The sequence below is a fragment of the Cervus canadensis genome, chromosome 17 (assembly GCF_019320065.1).
Source record: "Cervus canadensis isolate Bull #8, Minnesota chromosome 17, ASM1932006v1, whole genome shotgun sequence".
Lineage (NCBI taxonomy): Eukaryota > Metazoa > Chordata > Mammalia > Artiodactyla > Cervidae > Cervus > Cervus canadensis.
In genome coordinates this window covers 61,128,396-61,155,427 of record NC_057402.1, presented here as the reverse complement: position 1 = coordinate 61,155,427, position 27,032 = coordinate 61,128,396, and the positions used below count along the sequence as shown (strand labels likewise).

The 27,032-nt window shown below is 40.1% G+C and overlaps 1 protein-coding gene across 1 annotated transcript in view; it reads right to left on the bottom strand.

Moving 5' to 3' along the window:
• The window catches only part of LOC122454822 (gamma-aminobutyric acid receptor subunit gamma-3), a 774,851-nt gene that overhangs the window by 432,208 nt on the left and 315,611 nt on the right, over positions 1-27,032 (bottom strand). The window lies entirely within an intron of this gene.

The following is a 27,032-nucleotide window of genomic DNA, read 5'->3' as shown; positions in this document are numbered from 1 at the left end:
CCCAGAGTTCCAAAGGGAAGTTTCAAATAGTTGCTAATGAGGGAAGGGAGAGGATGCAAAGATAAGGGAGGAACAGTCAAGAAATAGTAATTCAGCCATGGGGCAGGGTCCTGCTTCTTCCTTAAGAGAACTTTTGAGTTCTTTTGTAAGAACTAAAGCCCCCATCCAGGTGAAGGATGGTAACTTTAGGCTGAGCAAGATTCCTGGAGTACCACTCTGTTACCTCACCACCAACCAACTGGAAGAAAGTCACTCACCCGACAGCATTCACCCAAACTTATGCCTATAAACAGTTTCTTTCCCAAAAGCCATGAGAGAGTTTGGGATCTTTGAACATAAACCACCCACTCTGCTTGCTTGGCCCTGCAGTAAATCTTTCTCTACTCAAAATATCACCATTTCAGTTTGTTTGGCCTCCCTGTGTGTTGGGCATATGAACTGGCATTCGGTAATAAGAACAGGTACTGTTTGCAAAGAGGAGCTTCTTTCATCCTCCTTTGGTAACAGTGATCTGTAAGGGAAGAGGGGCAGGATAGATCAGTGCACAGAGCACCCCTGAGTGGGACAAAGCAGGGTGGGCATCAAGCGACAGTCTCTGAGGGTCCCAGCAGACTCCAGAAGCAGTGAGTTACAGAATCAGTGACTTTTTTTTTTAGGAAGTTCTGAAATGATTATTTGATTTAAAACTATTTATCTTCTTTTATAAATCTTATGATTACATAACGAAGTGGGGGAGAGGATTCGATACATTTCCTTATGGATATCAGAATTAGAACCCTTCAAAGACCTGGCTGATTTTCTCCAACAGAAATATATGGGTACAGTCACTGGGACTCAATGATTTTATAAAAACTTTTATTTTAATATGGCGCGACTCTGATCGCTTCACAGGGAGACCATTCCAAATGCAGAGCATGTAGAAATAATAGAACAGTGATAAACACTGGAGGGTTGACTGGACACTAAAGTAGAATGGTACCTGGTTGTAAAAGAATTCAGTTTTTGAATTGTTTTAGTAAAAAAAAAAAACAAAACAAAAATAACATAAAATTTCAAGCTATAAATTCCAACAATCCAAAACATTAATCCTTGCATTTTTGTTTTAAGACTGAGCTACAGCCAAGGAGAGAAGCTGGAGCCAGGTGGATTTCAGGCCCATTATAATACAGACATTCAGCCCCTGAAGCAGCCTCCTCTTAAATACCTTCTCTTCACAATGGCCTTTAACATCCTCTGTCTTTTATCAACTGTTTGCCTATAATAGGAGTAATTTGCCAAAAGCCAGAACCCTAATTCCTGATCTCTGAGTTCCCCTTTGAAAAGAAGGTACAGCCCCAGGCACTCTGAAAGAGCCCTGCTAGAGAGGGCAGAGTAACTGATTTTTAAATAATCCTAGTCTTTTTCTAAACATTCTGAAGAGGTGCCTGCACTCTCAGCAAGCATGAGAATGTTCCTATGGAAAACCTTGTGTTCAGAAGATTGGAGAGAACATGTCCAGAATGTGAGTGTGTTACCAAATGCAAGTTCATGTGCCCAAGGCACAGTGAGGCCAAACAACCCGCAGTGTTGGCGTTTGGAGCAGAAAAAGGTTCATTGCAGGACCAGGCAGGGAGGATGGATGGCCTGTGCTCAATGACCCCAAACTCTCTGATGGTTTCGGGGGAAAAGTTTTTACAGCAAAATTTGGGATGAGGGCTGCAGGCTATGCACTCTTCTTCTGGTTGGTTGGTGGTAAGTGAAAGGTCGGGGCATGCCCAGAAAAAGTGCCGCAAGGCAAATTCCGGAGGCTGGCTAAACTTCCGGGGACCGATCCCCTGCAGCCTGGTCCAATCATGTACCAACACAGAGCCCTCAGACACTGACCGCCGCTGTAGCCCGCGCTTTCTTCCTTATATGAAAAGACCTGGCTTGGACGCCGGCCCTGGCTATAAAACCCCTCCCCACCCCTCATACCTCGCAGACTCCCTTTGTCTCCTCACTCACCCGCCCCCCGGGAGTTCTGCCCGAGAGCGACTGCTCAGTAAAGCCTTTACCACCGGTCATTAGAGGCGGCTTTTTTCCTCCCGCAGCGTTTTTCTAACAGTAAGGTAACAGGACAGTGCTCCAGCAAACTTACGCTCAGCCAGAAGTTACCACCTTCACCTGGGTGAGGGCCTTAGTCCCTTCAGAAGAACTCAGAGATACAGTTATGTATATTTCTTAAGGGGGAACCCTACCTCAAGGCTGCACTATTGTTTCTTGACTGCTCCTCCCTTACTTCCAGATCCTTTCCCTTCCCTGATGAGAAACTGTTTGAATCTGCACTTTGGAACTGAGGGAAGTTCAAGGAAGATGAGTGAAGCCTATTTCCTATAACAAGAAATAGGGGACACGGAAAAGATTTATACCTGCAGGGTCCCACAGGGTCCTGCTCAGTTTCCAGTGCTCCCAACTGGTCTTAAGGAGCATCCTGAAATACACATAAAGTGGGGTCACCTTTCAAATGTCCTTCACCTTGGGGAGCATTTGGTCAACTGCAGCAATTTTGAAAGTCACATACACAGTAACTGGGAAAGTGAAAGTGAAGTTGCTCAGTCGTGTCTGACTCTTTGCGACTCCATGGACTGTAGCCTACCAGGTTCCTCCATCCATGGGATTTTCCAGGCAAGAATACTGGAGTGGGTTGCCATTTCCTTCTCCAGGAGATCTTCCCGACCCAGGGATTGAACCTGGGTCTCCTGCATTGCAGTCATATGCTTTACCATCTGAGCCACCAATAACTGGGAAGAAGAAAACAAATGTAAGAGGTGTTGGGGGGAGACAAAGAGTGCTGGGAACGAGACTAACCCTCCCTTACATGAAAAGTTTACTTTAAGCATTAGTTTCTCAGCAATGGATAGCAGAATTTTTTTTTTTTTTCCTAGCAAAAATCTTAAACAGCATCCATCAGGCCTCTGTCTGAGTACCTCCACCCTTTTTAAAAAAACAAAAGTGCAATAGAATTTTAAAACAAAATAGAGCTAAAAATAAATCACTAACAAAGCATTCTCTTCTTCCCTTGCACTCAGTCACCTACTACTCTGCAGTGTGGTCCAGGAATCACCAGCCCACACATGTTTGCATGTGTGTATGCACAGCTGCTCAGTCATGTCAGACTCTTTGCGACCCCATGGACTGTAGCCTGCCAGGCTCCTCTCCCCATGGGATTCTCCAGGGAAGAATACTGGAATGGGTTGCCATGCCCTCCTCCAGGGCTTCTTCCTGACCCAAGGATCGAACATGCATCTCTTACGTCTCCTGCATTGGCAGGAGAGTTCTTAACCACTAGTTCTTTACCAATAGTGCCACCTGAGAAGCCCTAAGGAAACCTTTAGTATGATCCTTCAAAATGTTTATAGACTCTTTGGTGGAAACATCACAAACTTATGACACCTTAGGTTAGGCAAGTGACAAAGAGTCCCTCCTCAACCAACTTTAGCCAGGCTCTTCTTGTAACCGAGTAGAATTAATTTTGATCTCGTATGGAATCTGTTTCTGTGACTTAAATCCTGTTGTTTGCTTCTTTTGTTATTATAGCATACACAATGGCCTGCCTCAGGGAACCCTGCTCCCCTCTGCCTGACCCTCAAACTAAAGTGCCTTTGTTTCGCTCACAGGGAGATAACTTGACCCTGCACAGCTGTGAAGGACTGTGGCATTTCTGAGTTCCTTGTGTGGGAAATGGCATTGTCTGCTGCTTGCCAGTGTGGCTCAGAAATTCACATTTGGGGACACAGGAATCAAGATACTCCATTTCACACCAACTGTGAAATGACTGTGAGGAAGTGAAATTAGCACATCTCCCTGCCTGAGGCTTGCCATTCTAGGAGATATTTGCAAGAAGTAAATGGTCGTTTTGTTTCCTCAACTCCCCCAATCTCTGATCACTAAAAGAACCTGACATCCAGGCCCCAACAAGATGGCTATTTTGAGATGTTAGTCTGCCATCATTTTGGTCAGTCAGCTCTCCAAATAAGGTCATATTCCTTGCCTCAACACCTCATCTACTGGATTTATCAGCCTATCATTCAGTAAGCTTGGACTTTTGGTAACATTCTGAATCCCAGTCTCCACTAGCAAGAATTCTAAGTCAGTTATTCAATAATCGACCCCACTTCTGCACCCTACCTATCTTAATATCTGTTCAAGATCCTCATCCCCACGTCTGATGTAGACCTCCTGACTTGCCATCAGCAAGAATCCCTCCACCCTTGATATCTAACCAATTTCTCTTAGTAAGTTTCCAAACACTGACCTTCTTACTCTCCCCACTTTCTATAAAATCACGTTGCTCCCTGTTGTATTGGAATTTAAGCCCAGTCTCTCTCCCCTATTTGCAACAGTGTTTGGTGCTGAAAACTCAGCCTCTGTGCACTGCTGCTGAATCAAATCTCAGAGAAAGAGTTTGGGATGAAAAATAAAAGAATAGCTCTGTTGCTTTGCCAGACGAAGGGGGATACAGCAGGTGTGTCAAAAGTATGTGCCCTAGGACTTGGTGAGAAGCTTTCAAGGGTGGGGTTGATGATCAGGATCATGGCATATGCAAGGCCTGCACTTCTTTCATCTAGTCTCAGGTAATCTGGTTGTTCCTTTAATATAGCCCCAGATAGTTTCTTAAGTTTCTCTGGTTCCTTTAATCTGGAATAAAAAAATGGTAATGTCCTCCATTTGTTCGGGACTTTAGTTCTGTAAAGAGCTTAAAGATATTGCTATGTGTATTCCTTGAGGGATAAATCTCAACATTTGAAAAACTAAGATCATGGCAAATTGTCCCATCACTTCATGGCAAATAGATGGGGAAACAATGAAAAAAGTGACAAACTTTATTTTCTTGGGCTTCAAAATCACTGCAGATGGTGACTTCAGCCATGAAATTAAAAGACACTTGCTCCTTGGAAGAAAAGCTATGACAACCCTAGAGGGCATATTGAAAAGCAAAGACACTACTTTGCCAACAAAGGTCTGTCTAGTCAAAGCTATGGTTTTTCCAGCAGTCATGTATGGATGTGAGAGTTGGACCATAAAGAAGGCTGAGCACTGAAGAACTGAAGCTTCTGAACTGTGGCGTTGGAGAAGACTCTTGAGAGTCCCTTGGACTGAAAGAAGATCAAACCAGTCCATCCTAAAGGGTCAATATTTATTGGAAGGATTGATGCTGAAGCTGAAGCTCCAATACTTTGGCCACTTGATGTGAAGAGTTGACTCATTACATTAGAAAAGACCCAGATGCTGGGAAAGATTGAGGACAGAAGGAGAAGGGGACGACAGAGGATGAGATGGTTGGATGGCATCACTGACTCAATGCACATGAGTTTGAGCAAGCTCCAGGAGAAGGTGGAGAACAGAGAAGCCTAGCATGCTGCAGTCCATGGGGTCGCAGAGTTGGACAGGACTGAACAACACTCCCTTGAGGCAGAATCAGGACCCTGCCCCAAGACTGCGCTATTATTTCTTGGCTGATCCTCTCTTGTCTCTGCATGTCTTCCCATCTCTCAGCAGCAACTGTTTGAATCTGCCCTTTAGAACTCAGGGAAGGTCATGAAAATTGGAGTCTATTTCCTATGAGAGAAATGGGGGTCATAGAAAGGCTTTCGTGCCCAGCAACCCCACAGGGTCCTGCTTGGTTTCATCTTGAATAAAATATGAATAAAGTTTTTGTTGTTATTACTGAAAAGACTTCAATAAGTGCCTGATTGCTAACCAAACTCAGATTTAGCTGCTCACCATTCAAAAGCTAATACTCCAGAGACAAGTGCTGATAGAAATGGGGTAGTTGCTTCATTCAGAAGGCTGGCAACCTGAGGAGATGGTTAACTCATATCCAAAAACCGGCTCCAAAATTCTGCTCAACCATGAATCTAAAATCCTACCTTTGATGTATTTCTAAGATCATATATGCAAATATCTATACATAGGTCTGTTTCTGTTCCTTTGATTTCCCTGTGTATTTCCACACCAATTTTATATACCATAATTACTAAAGCTTGATAACAAATCCTTTTTTTTTTTATGTTTAACATTTTTTTTTCTTTCTTTTTTTTTTTTTTTTTATTAGTTGGAGGCTAATTACTTCACAACATTTCAGTGGGTTTTGTCATACATTGATATGAATCAGCCACAGATTTACACGTATTCCCCATCCCGATCCCCCCTCCCACCTCCCTCTCCACCCGATTCCTCTGGGTCTTCCCAGTGCACCAGGCCCGAGCACTTGTCTCATGCATCCCACCTGGGCTGGTGATCTGTTTCACCATAGATAGTATACATGCTGTTCTTTTGAAACATCCCACCCTCACCTTCTCCCACAGAGTTCAAAAGTCTGTTCTGTATTTCTGTGTCTCTTTTTCTGTTTTGCATATAGGGTTATCGTTACCATCTTTCTAAATTCCATATATATGTGTTAGTATGCTGTAATGTTCTTTATCTTTCTGGCTTACTTCACTCTGTATAATGAGCTCCAGTTTCATCCATCTCATTAGGACTGATTCAAATGAATTCTTTTTAACGGCTGAGTAATATGTCAGGCCAAGGGCATGCAGTGATCTTTATTTTCTTCGTCAGAGTTTTGACTATTTTTGGTCTTTGGCAGAATAATTCCACAAAATTGTTACACTAAATCCATGTAAGATTTAGAGTCAGTGTCTTCTTGACATGGGTACAAATGATGTTAATGCAAAACTGATTTATTTCTATATGTATGTAAGAAATGGCAAAGAAAATTATATATATCATTTAAAAGTGTATCAAAAATATATTAGCTACCTTTGAGCAAATCTAAAGAAGACACAACAGACACTAACATAGAGAATTATACAATGCAGTCTGGCTGCACTTTCAAATGGTATCTTATATATAATTCCCTTTGCCATTTCTTACATGCATAGAAATAAATTAGCTTCTTACAAACATCGTTTGTACCCATGAAGCCTGAGCTTCATGGTTTCATCTATATCGTATTAGAAAATTAGAAGAAAGTAATCATAAGATGATAGCAATTGATAGGAAAAATTCATAACAAAAGTTCTTAACAAAGAATATAAGGAATCTTTTAAAAAACACAATTGAAAAAAACTGTAGCAGAAATCATAATGAATGATGAAATAATGAAAGCTTTCTTTTTGAAGACAGAAAAGACAGCAATGTCTACTAACAATAATCTTAAGAATTGTACCAGATGCCTTGGTCAGAGCAAGAAAGAAAACTATGAAGTATTAGGATTGGAATGGAAAATACAAATCATTTTTAGATAATGAAATTTTGCATATTAAAAAGTCAAAATAACCCACAGATTAGTTTGTATGTTATATAAAATTGCAACCAATCTGTGAACTTTCTTTCATTATGGTTGTAAAGCTTATGTTAAATACAATTCAGAGTTTATAAAAATAGCTTCATTAGAGTTACACTAATAATTGTAGAGAAAAACTTCATTAGTTGAATTAAGAACTGATATAAAATGTTTTCTAACTCTTAAGCATAAATACTGTCTCTCTGTTCAATGGACAGTGGAATATGCTTTCCAAAAGTGTGTCAAACATCTACTGTTTACTAAAACACCTTGAAATTTAGGCTTACAGCAACAACTGGGTACTAGTTTTATTGATTCCATGGGTTGAAAGAGAACAGGTTCTGTTGCTCTTTTCTGAGCTAACTTTCGTGCCTGAGCTGGGCTGCAGGCTGAGGAAGCTGGACAATTTCCTCTGTGCAGTCTTTAAGTCTCAAGAAGTTTAGATGAGATTCTTTCATGGTGGCAGTGTTCCACACACAGCAGATATCAAGGATCTGCCCATGTCAGATTTGCTTAGGATCCAGCGACCAAAGTTGAAACCCAGCAGGATCTTTCTGATACCAAAGCCCTTTCATAACCCCCATTTCTTTTTTGTAGGAAAAAGGTTTCAGCTTCCTAGACCTTCCCGGAGTTCCAAAGGGTAAGATTCAAACAGTCACTAACTAGAGCAGTGAGGGAATGCAGAGAGGAAGGAAAGACAGTCAAGAAACAATAGTTCATCATCTGGCAGTGTCCTGGTTACCCCTCAAGGGGTATACATATCAAGCCAATACAAATCTTCCAATTAATCTACAGGAACTAGGGACCCCACCAGGTGGAAGATGGTAACTTCAGGTTGAGCCAAGCACAAAGACTCCTGACTTGGAACCAGAAGGCCAACATTGCTGTTACCTCCCCCACAACCAGTCATAGGAAAGTCACATACCGTGCACACACATGTGCCAAGTTGCTTCAGACATGTCTGACTCTTTGCTACCCCATGGGTGGTAACCTGCCAGGCTCTTCTGTCCATGGGATTCTCCAGGCAAGAATACTGGAATGGGTTGCCATGCCCTTCTCCAGGGGATCTTCCCTACCCAGGGATTGAAACCAAGTCTTTTATATCTCCTGCATTGGCAGGAGAGTTCTTTACCACTAGTGCCACCTGGGAAACCATACCCTGCACACCTCTCCACAAATTTTGACTATAAAAGTTGTTCTCAAAAAATAACTGGAGAGAGTCCAGGTTTTTTTAAGCATTAACTACTCTGGATTCCTTCTCTGGTATCTTTCATTAAAATACTACACTTTCTTCACCACGATTTGGTGTCAGTAGATGGCTAAACTGTGCATGTGAGGGGACTTAAGTTTGGTTCCATACAAAGTGACCACACAATCAAGTCCAGCATCAATGCAGAAGGGGTTGTACAACTATGGACTCTTACAAGCTATTGAAACAACCGCAGCAAGTGCATGCAGAGAGCTCTGAGGACACTCTGAGGACAGAGAGGATATTTCAAGCTGTCTTCTGGTAGAAACCAACACCAGAGTTCAGGAAACCCCTGCGGTAAGGAAATCAGAGGCTCTTCCCCTGGTAAAAAGACATTCTGGATTCACAACAGATCAGCATAGAATCACTGAGTGATTTGGGTCTGGGATCCTCCTGTTTTAGAGCTTTTCTTTCACCACTGTTTGCCTTGAAACCTATAGTGTCAACCTTGCAGAGGACTGAAACTTTAAAGGTGATATGAGAAGTGCTAGGCCTACATAAAGCATAGTTGATAGAAAAGCAAAGCTAAGAAAAATATACAGTAACTACAAATAGTTACAAGACTTGTATTTATAGGGTTTTCACAGAGAAGACTGTGCCGCTATTGGCACCTGTAGCTTAAATATGACTGTCTTCGTTTCAACTCCTCACTACCAGGCAAGAGACATGTGACCACGCTGGAGACTAGAGGATGGGCCAGCACTGATTGTGGAATGAGCCCTTCCGAAATCTAAGCAGTGGGCAGTGACCTGTGTGGCATGACAGCAATCCCTCATTCCCACTCGGCACCTCCTACAGCCTGAAGAATCACACCAGTGTGTCTGCATGGCATGTACTTCATAAAATCTTAGAGTGGAATCTGTCCTAAACTGGAAACAAATTTAATAAATTGCATGCCTGACACAACCTGGATCTCACCCTAGATCGAGGAAATGTCTTTACAGTTCAGAGGAAGTTGAAAGTGATTCACAACAAATCTAAACCCTGAGTGAGAAACACAAGGAAAAATGTCACAGAATAATGCAAAAAAGCACCATGGTAGTATGTGACTGGCACTGTACTTTCTACATAATCCCAGGAGGACCTCTTACCTCATTAGAGATATGACACCATTAGATTATGTAAGAAGAGGGAATTGCCTGTAGAAATTATGTTTCAAGGGATCATGTATCCAAACATCAAGTACTATCCCTATGTAAGAACCAAGGGGCTTGTCTTTGACTTTTTGTCTTAATCTGAATTAACATAGAAATGATAAATGTCTCCATTCTGTTCAATGCTTTTGCCATACAGAATTCATTTACTACATCCATATAAGAAAGACAAAATTGCTTTTATATTTTTTTCTGTCTTCCAGTCTAGGAAGAAAAAATTCCCACCCACATTTCAGCTTTATACATGCCAGTTTAATGAAATGACTAAATTGAATTTATGACTTTTAAGGATAAATACCCAATCTCAGAAACACACCAACTTATGTGGAGTAAATTCTAGAGTTACTGAGAGAGAACCTGAGAATCAGCCCTAAGCATCTAAGGGGACCCACAGAACTGATGGACAGTAAGGTGTGGGCTTTCTCTCAAAGACAAACCCCATCAGCTATGCTGGGACTGGTACACATAACTAGACCTGTTTCTGGAATCTCAATCTTGCAAAGATTTGGGGGACATTTATTTCTTTCAACAAATGCAGAAGCAGTTTAAGTTAGATTTTAAAATTTTGATAAATTTCTAAGATAAAACAAAAATCTTGGCACTTCCTGATTGGATTATGCCCAAGGCTGGATTAATGACTTCTCTCAAAGAGGGGTTGCGATTCCAGTGGCTGGAGCTCAGGTCACCTCCCTCAGGGTCCTGGAAGCAGGCGTTAATGACACAAGCATTCTTTGGAATGGGTCACTTTCCTAGTGGCTACATTACTCACAAGGGAGCTCCACTGTACACAAGGGTCTGAGTTTTTACTCATCAGTAACATAAGCTGAAAAGTCTCAAGTAAAGACTTCACATTGACCAAGTGGAAAATTCTCTGAAAGTGACATACCAGCTTAGTAACTACAACCTGATTACTCCAGAGCATATCCTCCCAGCATCACGGACTCAGAGCGTAGTGGTTCTAGATCCGAGAGCACAACCTCGCCTTCCTCAGGTTAACACTCCAGGAAGAGGAGGATGCAGGCATACCAACACGGTATGCATGTTACTGAGCAAGTAGAAGCTAGGCTTTAAAGGCACTAACACATCTCCTCCTCATAGCAACCTTGGGTAGGAGGCATTTCCATTTTATGAATAAGAAAACTGAGCCCCAGGGAAGCGAAGACATCTGCAGAGGTCACACGGTAAGACTATGGCAGGTCTCAGACGGTGGCCCTGGGCCACATCCTTGTGCTACAGCGGGAGGCTGGGCTCAGAGAGAAAGTGGCATGGGTTCCTGCGAGGCCTAGGAAGACTGTTTTTGTTTGTTATATAATTATAAGCTTTCTCAGTACAGTATTCCATCAACCAAATATAACAGGACTAGACACAATAGAACAGAATGGAATTAGAATAGGAGTAGCTGATTCTAAATAAACTTTAGTTTCTTTTTTGGCACAATTCTAAATTGTATTCCTTATTTTTCATCTTCTCAGACTAGTGGGGAAAAAAGGAAAGATATTAGGATATTCCTCTGTAAAGCTCTGTGGTCTGGAGTGGTTTCTCTGAATTACAAGAGCTTGGCTCATAATATATAAAGAAGGGGGAAAATGATACTGTAAATTTCAAAAAATTATTGAAGTACAATTGATGTATAATATTGTATGTTATAGGTGTACAATATTATATGTTATAAGTGTACAATATAGTGGTTCATAATGTTTAAAGATTATATTCCATTATAGTTATTATAAAATATTGGCTATATTCCTCATGTTGTATAATATAGATATTGTAAATTGAAAAAATTTTACTCATTTAACTGGGTATACAAAATGACACTTTATATAGAATGTGTATTTTCACATTTTGTCTATCAACTTCATGATTTTATGAAACATAAAAGTCTGAATGGGGGCAACGTTTAAGCCCACTGTCTTTCAACATCCTGAGTCAGGCTCTGTAGTGACTGTAAATGTGACTGGTGAATTCTGCAGAAACATGTTCATGGTGTGGATGCACTGATGGATGTGTACCTCTGCACTAAATGATCATTCTGCCTAAAGTCATATGTTGAAACTATGATTCCCAGTATGATGGTATTGGAGGTGGGGCCTTTGAGATATTACATGAGGTCATGAGGGTGACGTCTCCAAGATAAGAGTAGTGCCGTTATATAAAGAGGAAGAGACAGGAGATGTCTCCACGATGTGAGCGCAGTGAGAAGGCGGCCATCTAACCAGGAAATGGGCCCTTACTAGAACCTGACTATGCTGGCACCCAGATTTCATACATCGTACTTCCAGCCTGCAGAACTGCGAGAGATAAATGTTGGTTGTGAAAGCCTATGATACCCTGCTACAGCAACCCAAACTGATTGAAATATACACCCTATTCCACTTCTCCATGCTTGCTTTCAAGGTTCAGCTAAATAAAACAACAATGATTTTTTTTAATGGAAGCCTATCTCACAGGTGTGTGGGTATAAAGCAAAAAATAAATGCAGCCTCTTAGCCAGAAGCCCCCAGTCTTCACCACAGCCAGAGAGATAGGCTCTCACACTTCCAGGCAAGCCAGCACACCTCACTCCTCCTCCTCAGCTCACGCTCCATTGCCCCCACTCCAGGGGTGAGAGGAGCTGCTGCAGGGCTAGGCATCACTCACGTGAACAGAGGCTCACAGAGGGTTGTCTGCTTCCTGCTGTGTTTTTTCTGAAGTCCTGCTGACGGACACAGCACTCTCCTCCACGGCCAGTGCATCAGAAGGGAGAAAGCAGACTTCTCATCAACTCACTACTTCCAGGGTGTAGGGAGAGACAGTGAGCTTAACCACCATGGACCTAACCAGTCTAGTTTTTTCAGGAAGGAATAATTAATACACTGCATCATTTTCCCACTGAAAATGTTTCTTTGTAAAGAATAATTCAGACTCATAATGTGTGTCAAAACACATTCATCAAATGAAAGAGAATGGTCTTTCCCTTTCACCTATACCTCCCTGCCTCCCGCCTCCAAGTCAAGGTTGAGTGGTCATAAGCAGAATTTTCAGAGAGATTCTCTATAGTCTCAGCACTTGGAACATGATCTTACAAAACAGCTGCCACAATTCATCCCAAAGGCAGAGTCACCACTGGTATACCTGGGTCTCATCCTTGGTCCACCACGTTGCCCAGCTGTCCTTCTATTCCCAACCACAGTCCAGGAAGACTGTGATCCTGTCAGGTAAGTGGCCGTGTGCACAAGAACATTTCAGTTTTTCAGTAAGGCAGAAAGGAGCCTCCAGGTAGATCCAGATGAAAGGACAGCTGTTCGGATCACACTCCACTGCATTTCAGGCCAGAGGCATGAAACGAATGGATTATTCAAGTCCTATTGAATTTTTAACATAAGTCAGATTTATTCTCTATTATTTTAGAGACTCATTTTAAGTTTGAAGAAGCTGCTCTCAATTCATATTTCATGTGGCTGAATACCATTTCCAAGCTCAAAGTTAGACTAAATTATGACATACATGGTTTCCTGCAACAAAATTGGATTTTAACTCCATTTAACACGGCAACAATTATTATCATAAACCGTGGTTCCATTTCCCCTGAGACAAATCAATCTAAAATTGTTTCACTTTTTTATAGTTCATTTTCACTTTAAATTTATTTTTACCTCAGTTGTAAGAGATCCCCTACAGTTTATTATGTAGTCAGTTTTATTATTTATTAGCATAAATATTAAATTTTTGTACAACAAAACTATTGTGAACCTCAGGTAAACAAGAGTGGTATTAAAGTTTTCCCATCTAATATTTAGATCAGTTAATGAAGTAGAAAGAATCTTTGCAAAGATTAAAAAATTTTAATATGTTTTGCACAGTTTAGATAATTGGATTATTATTTCCTTCATATAACTGTGGAAGAGTCAATACAATTTAGATATTCTCTGCCTATCAAGGAAAAACAGGAAAGTGTTATCATATCAAGCCACTGAATTATTTTAAAAGAAAATGACAATAAGTTTGAAACTCTTATTTTCATGTCCGCATCCAGGATATTAAGGAGGGCTCTAGGATGGCAACCTTGACTAGCCCCTGCCTTTTTTGGCCAAAAGATTTAAATCGCCAAAATTGGGTTTTCAAGCTCACATTCATGAAATACAGTAACGGCATTTAGAAATTCACAGTTGATTTCATTAAAGTCGAACATCTCCGTGGAGTAGGACTATGCCCACCTCTTTTGCCTCTAAAGTCCTTTTCCCCTTCCCATTTCATAATACCTTCAGCAGGTGAATTTAATAAAGGGTTCTTAAAAGAAAATACAGTCAGCCCTCCATATCCACAGGTTTCCACATATACAGATTCAACCATCCAACAGACAGCAAATATTAGAAAAAAAAATCCAGAACTCAAATTTGCCCCATGCTAGCAACTATTTACATTGTTTACATTTACATTAATTTTTACATTGTATTAATATTGTGTTAATGTTTATAATGTGTTATAATGCTTATAATGTGTTAATATTTACATTGTATTTATAACTATTTACAGGGAATTGCATTATATTGTATTAGGCATACTAAATAATCCAGAGACTAAAGTAAATGGCCGGATATGTGTACGTTAGGTGCAAATTCTACATCATTTTATATAAAAGACTTGTGCATCCTCAGATGTGAGGAGCCACAGGAGGGGAGGGTCCTGGAAGTCATCTCCCACGGATACTGAGGGACAACTGTATACTGCTCAAGTAGCCTCCAAAGTTATCAAGGGTGTGGCCTCATGGCTCCATATGATTTTAAGTCCATTTTTGGAGTCTCGTTATTTTATTATTATTACTATTATTATTAGTTTCACTATAATTATACTGTTCTCTTGAGCATATAGTATTGAACATACATGATTTGTTTTTTCCACACAGGACTTTTAAGAGTTTAGATGTTTGGAAAAATACTTAAACTATAAAGGTGGTTTAAAGTTCTTGGCTTATTTATACAAACACATGTGGTGCTGTTGTGTACATGATGTGGATAGACTGCTATGAGACTTGGATACTTGATATTTGATGCAGAATATTTAGGTACATTAAAGGCTTCTGCATTTTCTTGAATTCTGTTTAATATTAAGAAGAAAGCACACAAATACACGCTCACACTGATATTTTAACATTTTAAATTTGGTCCAATCACTGAAAATACAGTTTTAAAACTACATTCACTATGCAAAGGCCTAAAACAATGACCTAGAATTGAGCTCTAAGGCCTCCTTACAGCACTTTGCAGTTGTTAAAGACAAATACAACAGCATGGCAGGTTCAGGCCTGCAATTTGTAAAATTCATTTTTACGATACACACAAAATACAGTACTAAGTCATTTAATAGCTTAATACCAAAAGTAAAACTAAATAAGACCACAAGTCTTTCTTATTTTCAAATGGCAATTTCCAAAGAGGGCTGGGATGATTATTTCCTTCACTATTAAAGAATGAAAGGGGGGTGGGATATTTCAAAAGAACAGCATGTATACTATCTATGGTGAAACAGATCACCAGCCCAGGTGGGATGCATGAGACAAGTGCTCCGGCCTGGTGCACTGGGAAGACCCAGAATCGGGTGGAGAGGGAGGTAGGAGCGGGGATCGGGATGGGGAATACGTGTAAATCCATGGCTGATTCATATCAATGTATGACAAAACCCACTGAAATGTTGTGAAGTGATTGGCCTCCAACTAATAAATAAAAAAAAGAAAGATAAAAAAAAAAAAAAGAATGAAAGGGGACTTCCAAGATGCCAGAGGAGCAAGATGTGGAGATCATTCTCTACCTCACAAATGCATCCAAATTACATCTGCATGCAGAACAACTTGTACAGAACACCTACTGAACACTGGCAGGAGACCTCAGACTTCCAATAAGGCAAGATAATTGCGACATAACAGAGTAAGGCAAATGAAATAAGAAAAAAGAGAGAAAGGAATAGGCATGGGACCTGCACCTCTGGAAGAGAGCTGGGAAGGAGGAAAACTTTCCGCACACTCAGAAATCATCTCATGGACAGGCACAGGGGGAAGTTATGGAAACTCAGAGAGAGCAAAACAGCAGATGAATGGAAGGCAAAGCCCTGAGGGAATTCAGAATAGAGATCAGTGATGGCCAGCACTTCACAGCCTGAGGCGCTTGTCTGCATGCCTGCCATGGCACTGGGGGCTGAGTGCTGAGGCTCAGGCTTCGGAGGTCAGACCCAGAGAGAGAACTTGGGTTGGCTGCCATGAGGACAGTCTGAGAGGTCTAGTACTGCACAGCTGAGGGAGTCCAGGGAAGAGCCTGGACTTGCCAGAGAGGCAAGAGATCCTTTGTGCGGGACCCTCTAACTCCGGAGATCAGACAGCAGGACGCCACCTTCGTGAGTGTCGTCACAGGTGGGAAGAGCTGCAGCTGCAGTCAACAGCCCCAGAGGTGCTGATGCTGGCTACAGCCTGTCCCTGTTTGAATGCCAGAGGTGGGGCAGGTTGTGGCTGCAGTCTCTGAACCCAGAAGTGGGCGCGATGGCTGCTAGAGCCGCTGGCCAAGCTGTGAGCAGGAACACGTCACTGACACACCTTCCTGGGAGCCTGTGCAACCTGGCACTGCCCAGTGACCCACGGCCTGGGGTCAGTTCCCCAGGGAGGGCACAAGACTGTTTCAGGCTGTACCAATCTCCCGCAGGCCCATGCCACTGCAGGAACTCGCTGCATGTAGTAACTGTGTCTGCCATATCCTTCCCTCTCCCTAACCTGACTAAGCAAGTCAGCCACACTCAGGCTCAGCCTTACACCCCTCCTGTCTGGGCGAAGAACAGACTCTGGAGGGCAGCCTACAAACAGACGTGGGGCCAAAACCAAAACTGAGCACCAAAGGCTGTGCCACCAAAGAAGAGGAAGGAGATTTGAGCAGTGGGTTAAATCCCTGCAGTTGGCAAGAGGCTGTGGGCTTTGGGGGTAAGTTTGGACCTTGGAAGCAAGTAAAAGCTGGGGCAAGGCCAAATCTGAGTCTGAACAGACCCCATGGTGTCCACAGCAGATCTAGAGATCTTCCCAGAAATATACAGGACTTCCTGAGTAGGCACATTAGTGGAGCCCATATAGTAAGGACACTGACAACTAAGGTCATAGAAAAATATTATTCTTGTTACCACTATCTATATATTTTGTTTTTCATTTTGCTTTATTTTTGTTCTTTTTAAATTACTCCTTTAATTTTTATTTTTTACTTATTTTTAAAATATTTTTATTTTAAAATAAATTTATCTTATTTCATTGTTTTCCTATTTCTACACTACTCTTTTTTTTTTTTTTTATACCATGATTTCAGTTTGTATATTTGCTTGTCTAGTTTTTAGTTTGTTTTTATTTATGGGTTTGTTTATTGGTATCATTGCTCCCTTTTTTTGGACTCCTTTTTTATTCTTTCTTTTCTTTCCTTTTTGTGAGTGTGCGTATGTGAGTTTCTATGTGTGTTCCTATCTGCTTAGTGTTGCTTTTACCATTTTTCCTGGGTACAAGACATTTTGTCTATCTACATTTTGTCTATCCATTCTGGTTTTGTTTGGATGTTGTTTGATTTTTTTCTATCACTTTCTTTCTTTTTCTCTCCTGTGCTGTGTGGCTTGTGGAGTCTTGGTGCTAGAGTAAGGGATTGGGACTGAACTCCCAAGGTGGCAGACCCGAGTTAAGGACATTGGATCACCAGACAACTCCCAATACTGAATATTAATCTGAAGATCTCTGCCTAAGGCCTCCATTTCAACCTTAAGACCTGGTCACAGCCAAAGGCCAGCAAACTACACTGCCAGACCCTTCACTCCAAACAGCTAGCAAAAGAGGAAAACAGATTTACCCATTAGCAGACAGTCCCAAAACACACCACTGGGTGAGATACCGCCCTTCAGAGAGATAAGACTCAGCTCCACCCACTACAACACCCTCACCAGTCCCTCCCACCAGGAGACCTTCCCAAGGAACTGGTCCAAACTTACACAAGCACAGACTCCATGAGTAAGAGGAAAAGAAGCATTGCAGCCTGCAGAGAGGAGAGTGCAAACACAGTGAATTAAGCAAAAGGGTAAGACCGAGAAGCATGGGGCAGGGGAAGAAGCACGGCAAAAACTCACAAGACCAAACAAATTAAGAAAACATAGGCACTCTACCTGGAAGAGAGTTCAGAGGAATGATAGTAAGATGATTCAAAATCTTGGAAATAAAATAAGAGCCACAGATAAACAGAATGGAGGCACGGGTTGAGAACATTAAAAAAAAAGAAAAAGTTTAATAGAGACCTAAAAGAAACATCCTCTTCATGGATCACAGCCTTGTCATGGTGAAGAGGCTTGTGTAAATCAATGAAGCTCTGAACCATGCCATACAGGGCCACCCAAAACGGACGGGTCATAGTGGAGAGTTCTGACAAAACGTGGTCCACTGGAGGAGAGAATGGCAAACCACTGCAGTATTCTTGCTGTGAGAACCCCATGAACAGCATGCAAAGGCAAAAATTTATAACACCGGAAGAAGAGCTCCCCAGATTGGAAGGTGTCCAATAAGGTAAGAGCAGAGAGCAATTAATTACTAATAGCCCCAGAAAGAAGGAAGCAACAGGGCCAAAGTGAAAATAACACTCAGTTGTGAATGTGTCTGGCAATGAAAGCAAATTCTGATGATGTAAAGAACAATGTTGCATAGGAACTTGGAATGTTAGGTCCATGAATCAAGGCAAATTCGACACTGTCAACTGGGAGATGGCAAAATTGAACATTGACATCTGAGAAATCAGTGAACATTTTAGTTTTCATGAACATTCCATTTTAGGACAGGGATTCAGATGACCATTATATCTACTATTGTGGGCAAGAATTCCTAAGAAAAAAAACAGAGTACCCTCATAGTCAACAAAAGAGTTTGAAATGCAGTACTTGGGTGCAATCTCAAAAATGACAGAATGATCTCAGTTCATTTCCAAGGCAAGCTATTCAACATCAGAGTAATTCAAGTCTATGCACCAAGCACTTATGATGAAAAAGCTGAAGTTGACCAGTTCAATGAAGACCTACAAGACTTTCAAGAACTAACACCAAAAAAAAAAAAAAGATGCCTTAGAAATCACTGAACTGAAATGAACAGGAATGGGTGATTTTCATCAAAGGGGATTGGAATGCAAAACTAGGAAGTCAAGAGATACCTGGAATAACAGGCAAGTTTGGCCTTGCAGTACAAAATGAAGCAGGGCAAAGGCTAACAGTTTTGCCAAGAGAATGCACTGGTCATAGCAAACACCCACTTCCAAGAACACAAGAGATGAGTCTACTCATGGATGTCATTAGATGCTCAATACCAAAATCAGACTGATTATATTCTTTGCAGCAGAAAATGGAGAATCTGAACATAGCAAAAATAAGACCTGGAGCTAACTGTGGCTCAGACCATCAGCTACATATTGTAAAATTCAGGTTTAAATTGAAGAAAGTAGGGAAAACCACTAGGACATTCAGGTATGACTTCAATCAAATCCCTTGTGATTATACAATGGAGGTGATGAATAGATTCAAGGGATCAGATTTGGTAAACAGGGTGCCTGAAGAGCTATGGATGGAGGTTTGTAATTGTTCAGTAGCCAGTGGCCAAAACCATATCAAAGAAAAAGAAATGCTAGAAGGCAAAGTGATTCTCTGAGGAGGCTTTACAAATAGCTGAGAGAAGAAGAGGAGGAAAGGCAAGGAAGAAGGGAAAGATGTGCACAACTAAATAAGAGTTAGAGAATAGGAAGGCGAGATAAATAGGCCTTTTTACTATGAACAATGCAAAGAAATAGAGGAAAACAACAGAAAGGGAAAACTAGAAATCTCCTCAGGAAAACTGGAGATATCAAAGGACAGAAATGGACCTAATAGAAGCAAAAGAGATTAAGAAGAGGTAGCAAGAACACACAGAAGAACTATACAAAAAAAAAAAAAATCTTATGACCTGGATAACCACAACGATGTGATCACTCACTGAGAGCCAGACATCCTTGAGTGTGAAGTCAAGTGGGCCTTTGGAAGCATCACCATGAACAAAGCTAGTGGAGGTGAGGGAATTCCAGTTGAGCTATTTCAAATCCTGAAAGATGATGCTGTGAAGGTGCTGTGCTCAATATGCCAGCAAATTTGGAAGACTCAACAGTGGCCCCAGAACTGGAGAATGTCAGTTTTCAATCCAAATCCAAAGAAGGACAATGCCAAGGATGTTCAAACTATAGTACAATTGTTCTCATCTCACATGCTACAAGATTTTGCTCAAAGTCCTTCAAGCTAGGCTTCAGCAGTATGTGAGCTGAGATTTTCCAGTGTATAAACTAGATTTAGAAAAGACAGAAGAACCAGAGATAAAATTGGCAACATTCACTGGACCATAGAGAAAGCAAAGGAATTCCAAAAAAATATCCACTTCTGCTTCATTGCCTATACTAAAGCCTTCAACTGTGTAGATCACAACAAACTTTGGAATATGCTTAAAGAGGCTGGAATACGAGACCACTTTACCTCTCTCCTGAGAAACTTGTATGCAGGTCAAGAGGCAACAATTAGAACCAATCATGGAACAATGGACTGGTTCAAAACAGGGAAAAGAAAATGACAAGACTGTATATTGTCACCCTACTTATTTAACTTATATGCAGAGTCCATCATGCATTATACAGAGATAGATGAATCACAAGTTGGAATCAAGATTGCCAGGAGAAACATCAACAACTTTAGATATGCAGATGATACAACTCTAATGGCAGGAGGTGAAGAGGAACTAAAGAGCCTCATGAGGAGGGTGAAAGAGAGTGAAAAGGCTGGCTTAAAACTCAGCATTCAAACACTAAGATCAGGGCATCCAGTCCCATCACTTCGTGGCAAATGGATGGGGGAAATAAATTGGCAACAGTGACAGATTTCATTTCCTTTGGCTCCAAACTCATTGTGGATGGTTACTGCAGCCATGAAATTAAAAGACACTTGTTCCTTGGAAGGAAAGCTATGACAAACCTAAACAGCATACTCAAAAGCAGAGATAAATTTGCTAACAAAGGTCCACATAGTCAAAATTATGGTTTTACCAGTAGTCATGTACAGATGCAAGAGTTGGACCATAAAGAATGCTAAGAATCAAAGAATTGGTGGTTTCAAATTTTGGTCCTGGAAGAGACTCTTGAGAGTCCGTTGGATTAAAAAGAGATCAAAACAATCAATCTTAAATGAAATCAACTCTGAATATTCACGTGAAGAACTTTTTCTGAAGCTGAAGCTCCCATACTTTGGCCATCTGATGCAAAGAGCTGACTCACTGGAAAAGACTGATGCTTGGAAATCCTGAAGCCAAAAGAAGAGGGTGGCAGAAGAGGTGATGATTAGATAGCATCACTGATTCAATGGACATGAATTTGAGCAAACTTTGGGAGATAGTGAAAGACAGGGAAACCTGGAGTGCTTCAGTCAATGGGATCACAAAGAGTCAGACGTGACTCAGTGACTGAACAACAGAAGAAACAAAGAACAGATGATCAGTAATGGACAACACAGTAAGTGAAATAAAAAACACTAGAGGGAACCGATAGAGGAATGACGGGGGCAGAAGAATGGTAAATGACCTGGAAGATAGAATGGTGGACATAAGTAAAGCAGAGCAGACTAAAGAAAAAAGAATGAAAAGAAAAAATAACAGTCTCAGAGACTTGTGGAACAACAATTACCATTCTTATATCTGAATTATAGGCTTCCCAGAAGAAGAAGAGGAAAGTGTTTGAGAAAATATTGGGGGAGAATCATTGAAAACTTCTCTAATATCGGAAAGGAAATAGTCATCCAAATCCAGGAATCCCAGAGAGTCCCACATATGATAAACCCAAAGAGAAACATGCCAAGACACAGTAATCAAACTAACAAAAGTTAAATACCAAGAACAAACATTAAAAGCAGCAAGAGAAGAGTAACAAATAACATAAGTAAGTCCCCTTAAGGTTAACACCTGATGTTTCAGCAGAAACTCTGCAGAAAGGAGTGACAGGATATACGTACATACGTATAGTAATAAAAGGGAAAAAAGAAAAAAAACCTATAAGATTTCTCTACATAGTAAGGATATCATTCATATTAGACAGAGAAATCAAAAACTCCATAGATAAGCAAAAGTTAAGCGAATTCAGCATCACCAAAATAGGTCTACAACAAATTCTAAAGGGAATTTTCTATATAAGAAAAACAAGTGAAAGAAAAGGCATACAAAAAAATCCCAAAGCAATAAAGTAAACAGCAATAGGACCATACATATCAACAATTGCCTTCAATGTAAATGGATTAAATGCTCCAACCAAAAGATACAGACTAGCTGAATGGGTACAAAAACCAGACCCTTACATATGCTTTCTACAAAAGACCCATTTCAGACCTAGAGACACATACAGACTGAAAGTGAGAGGCTGGAAAAGATATTCCATGCAAACAGAGTCAAAAGAAAGCAGGAATAGCAACAATCATATCAGATAAAGTAGACTTTAAAATAAAGACCATTACAAGAAACAAGGAAAGACACCATATAATGACCAAGGGATCTATCCAAGAAAAAGATGCAATGATTATAAATATATATTCACCAAAAAAAAAAAGGAGCACTTCAATACATAAGGCAAATGCTAACAACTATAAAAGGGGAAATCAAATATAACACAATAACATTCAGGGACTTAACACCCCACTGACACCAATGGACAGATCATCCAGATAGAAAACTAACAAGGAAACACATGCATCCTTAAATGACACATGTAACCAGATGAACTTAATTGATATCTACAGGACATTCATTAAAAAACATTAGAATATATTTCTTTCATGTGAACATGGAACAATTTCCAAGAGAGACCATATTTCACATGACAAATAAAACCTTGGTAAATTTAAGAAATTGAAATATTATCAAGCATTTTTTCTGACCACAATAATGTTGACTGGAAATCACTTACAGGAAAAGAACTGTAAAAAACACAAACACATGGAGGCTAAATAATACATCTCTAAATAACCAAGAGGTCACTGAAGAAATCTAAGAGAAAATAAAAAAGTAACTAGAAACAAATGACAATGAAAACATGACAACTCAAAACCTATGGGATGTAGTAAAAGCACTGCTAAGAGGAAAGTTTATAGCAACACAAGTATACCTCAGTGAGAAAACCAGGAAATAAAATCATCATATACATAAAGCAACTAGAAAAAGAAGCAGAAGAAAAAACAAACAAACCCAAAGTTAGTAGAAGGAAAGAAATCACAAAAATCAGAGCAGAAATAAATGAAAAAGAAATGAAGGAGACAACAGCAAAGATCAACAAAACTACAAGCTGGTTTTTTGAGAAGGTAAACAAAATTGACAAACCATTAGCTATACTCACCAAGAAAAAAAGGGGGAAGACTTAAATCAATATAATTGGAAATGGAAAAGAAGTTATAACATATGATGCAGAAATACAAAGGATCATAAGACATTGTAACAAGCAGTGTTTGTTACTCAGGCATGTTTGACTCTTTGTGACTATATTCCAACAGGTATCTCTGTCCATAGAATTCTCCAGGCAAGAATACTGGAATGGGAGCCATTCTCTTCTCTAAGGGATCAACCTGCTGCAGCGATTGAACCTGGGTCTCCTGCATTACAGGCAGATTTGTTAGCGTCTGGGCCACAGAAGAATTCCAGTAGAAGCAAGTATATGCCACCCCAAATGGACAAGCTGGAAGAAATGGACAAATTCTTAGAAAAGTAAAACCTTCCAATACTGAATCAGGAAGAAACAGGAAATATGAACAGACCAATTACAAGCACTGAAATTGAAGCTATGATAAAAAAAAAATTTTCCAATAACCAAAAGCCCATGGTCAGATTGCTTCAAAGGTGCATTCTATCAAATGTTTGAAGAGTTAACACTTACTCTGCTCAAATTCTTCCAGAAATTGCCAAGGGATGAAACCTCTCAAACTCGTTCTATGAGGCCACCATCACCCTGATACCAAAACCAGACAAAGATATCACACACAAAAATTACAGGCAGTATCTCTGAGGAATATAGATGCAAAAATCCTCCACAAAATTCTAGAAAACAAAATCCATAAAAGGGTCATACACCATGATCAAGTGGGGTTTATCCCAGGGATCCAAGGATTCTTCAATATACACAGTCAATCAATGTGATATACCACATTAACAAACTGAAAGATGAAAAACGTATGATCATCTCAACAGATGCAGAGAATGCTTTTAACAAAATTCAACACCCATTATGATAAAAATTCTCCAGGTATTCAGCATAGAAATAATCCATCTCACTATAATAAAGGCCATATAGGAGAAACACATAGCAAACATTATTCTCAATTGTGAAAAAGTGAAAGCATTTCCTCTAAGATCAAGAACCAGACAAATGTGTCCACTCTCACCACTAATATTCAATAGAGCTTTAGAAGTCCCAGCCACGTCAATCTGGGAAGAAAAAGAAATAAAAGGAATTCAGATTGGAAAAGAAGTAAAATTCTCCCTGTTTGCAGATGACATGACACAAAAATAGAAAATCCTAAAAAGCCATCAGAAAATAACTAGAACTAATCAATGAATTTAATAAATAGCAGGATACAAAATCAATATAAAGAAATACCTTGCATTCCTATACACTAACAATGAAAAATCAGAAAGAGAAATAAAAGAAACAATCCCATTCACAGCAGAAAGAATAAAATAGCTAGGAATAAAAACCTACCTAAAGGGACAAAAGGTTGTATGCAGAAAACTGTAAGTCACTGATGAAATAAACCAAAGATGATACAAATAGATGGAGAGATACACCATGTTCTTGGATTAGAAAAATCAATATTGTGAAAATGACTACTCAAAGCAGTCAACAGATACAATGCAATCCTTACCAAATTACCAATGACGTTTTTCACAGAACTAGAACAAAGAATTTTATAATTTGTATGGAAACACAAAATACATCAAATATCCAAAGCAATTTGAGAAAGAAAAAAAGAGTTGGAGAAATCAATCTTCCTGACTTCAGTTCATTTAAGTTCAGTTGCTCCGTCATGTCCGACTCTTTGTGATCCCATGGACTGGAGCATGCCAGGCTTCTCTGTACGTCACCAACTCCGGAAGCCTGCTCAAACTCATGTCCATTGAGTTGGTGATGCTGTCCAACCATCTCATTCTCTGTCGTACTCTTCTCCTCTTGCCTTCAATCTTTCCCAGCATCAGGGACTTTTCTAATGAATCACTTCTTTGCAATAAGTGGCCAAAGTATTGGAGCTTCAGCATCAGTCCTTCCAATGAATATTCAGCACTGATTTCTTCCAGGATTGACAGGTTTGAGCTCCTTGCAGTCCAAGGGACTCTCAAGAGTCTTCTCCAACACCACAATTCAAAAGCATCAATTTTTCAGTACTAAGCTTTCTTTATAGTCCAACTGTCACATCCATACATGACTACTGGAAAAACTATAGTTTTGACTAGATGGACTTTTGGTGGCAAAGTGATGTCTTTGTTTTCTAATATGCTGTCTATCTTTGTCATAGCTTTTCTTCTAAGGAGCAAGCATCCTTTAATTTCATGGCTGCAGTCACTATCTGCAGAGATTTTGGAGCCCATAAAATAAAGTTTCTCCCTGTTTTCATTGTTTCCCCATCTATTTGCCATGAAGTGATGGGACTGGATGTCATGACCTTAGTTTTCTGAATGGTGAATTTAAGCCAACTTTTTCTTTCTCCTCTTTCACTTTCATCAGGATGTTCTTTGGTTTTTCTTTGTTTTCTGCCATAAGGGTTGTGTCATTGGCCTACCTGAGGTTATTGATATTTCTCCTGGAAATCTTGATTCCAGCTTGTGCTTCATCCAGCCTTGCATTTCACATGATATACTCTACATATAAGTTAAATAGGCAAGGTAACAATATACAACCTTGACATATTCCTTTCCCGATTTGGAACCAGTCTGTTTTTCCATGTCCAGTTATAACTGTTGCTTCTTGACCTGCATATCGATTTCTCAGGAGGCATGTAAGGTGGTCTGGCATCCCCATCTCTTGAAGAATTTTCCACAGTTTGTTGTGAGCCACACAGTCAAAGGCTTTGGCATAGTCAATAAAGCAGAAATAGATGTTTCTCTAGAATTCTCTTGCTTTTTCAATGATCCAGTGGATGTTGGCAATTTGATCTCTGATTCCTCTGCCTTTTCTAAATCCAGCTTAAATATCTGGAAGTTCACAGTTCCTGTCTAGTTGAAGCCTGGCTTGGAGAATTTTGAGCATTATTTTGCTAGCGTGTGAGATGAATGCAATTGTGCAGTAGCTTGAACAATCTTTGGCATTGCCTTTCTTTGGGATTGGAATGAAAACTGACCTTTTCCAGTCCTTTGGCCACTGCTGAATTTTGCCAATTGGCTGGCATAGTAAGTGCATCACTTTAACAGCATATCTTTTAGGATTTGAAATAGCTCACCTGGAATTCCATCACCTCCACTAGCTTTGTTCATGTGATGCTTCCTAAGGCCCACTTGACTTCGCATTCCAGGATCTCTGGTTCTAGGTGAGTGATCACACCATCATGGTTATCTGGGTCATGAAGATCTGTTTGTACAGTTCTTCTGTGTATTCTTGCCACCTCTTCTTAATCTCTTCTGCTTCTGTTAGGTCCATACCATTTCTGTCCTTTATTGTGCCTAGCTTTGCATGAAATATTCCCTTGGTATCATTAATTGTCTTAAAGAGATCTTTAGTCTTTCCCATTCTATTGTTTTCCTCTATTTCTTTGCATGATCACTGAGGAAGTCTTTCTTATCTTTCTGTGCTATTCTTTGGAACTAGGCATTCAAATGGGTTTGTCTTTCCTTTTCTCCTTGCCTTTCGCTTTTCTTCTTTTCTCAGCTATTTGAAAGGCCTCAGACAACTGGACTACAGACTATACTACAAAGCTTCAATCTTCAATAGAATCTGGTACTTCCATAAAAATTGAAATATAGATCAACGGAATAAGACAGAAAGCCAAGAGATAAACTCATGTGCCTATGGACACCTTAGATGCAATGGAGAAAAGGCAAGAATATACAAAGGAGAAAAAACTGCCTCTTTAATAAGCGGTGCCGGGAAAACTGGAGAGCTACATTTATAGGAATGAAATTAGAACACTTTCTAACAATATACACAAAATAAACTCAAAATTGATTAAAGAATTAAATGTGAGGTGAGAAATTATAAAGCCCTTAGAGGAAAATATAGGCAATACACTGCAGCAAGATCCTGAACCTCCTACAGTAATGGAAGTAAAAACA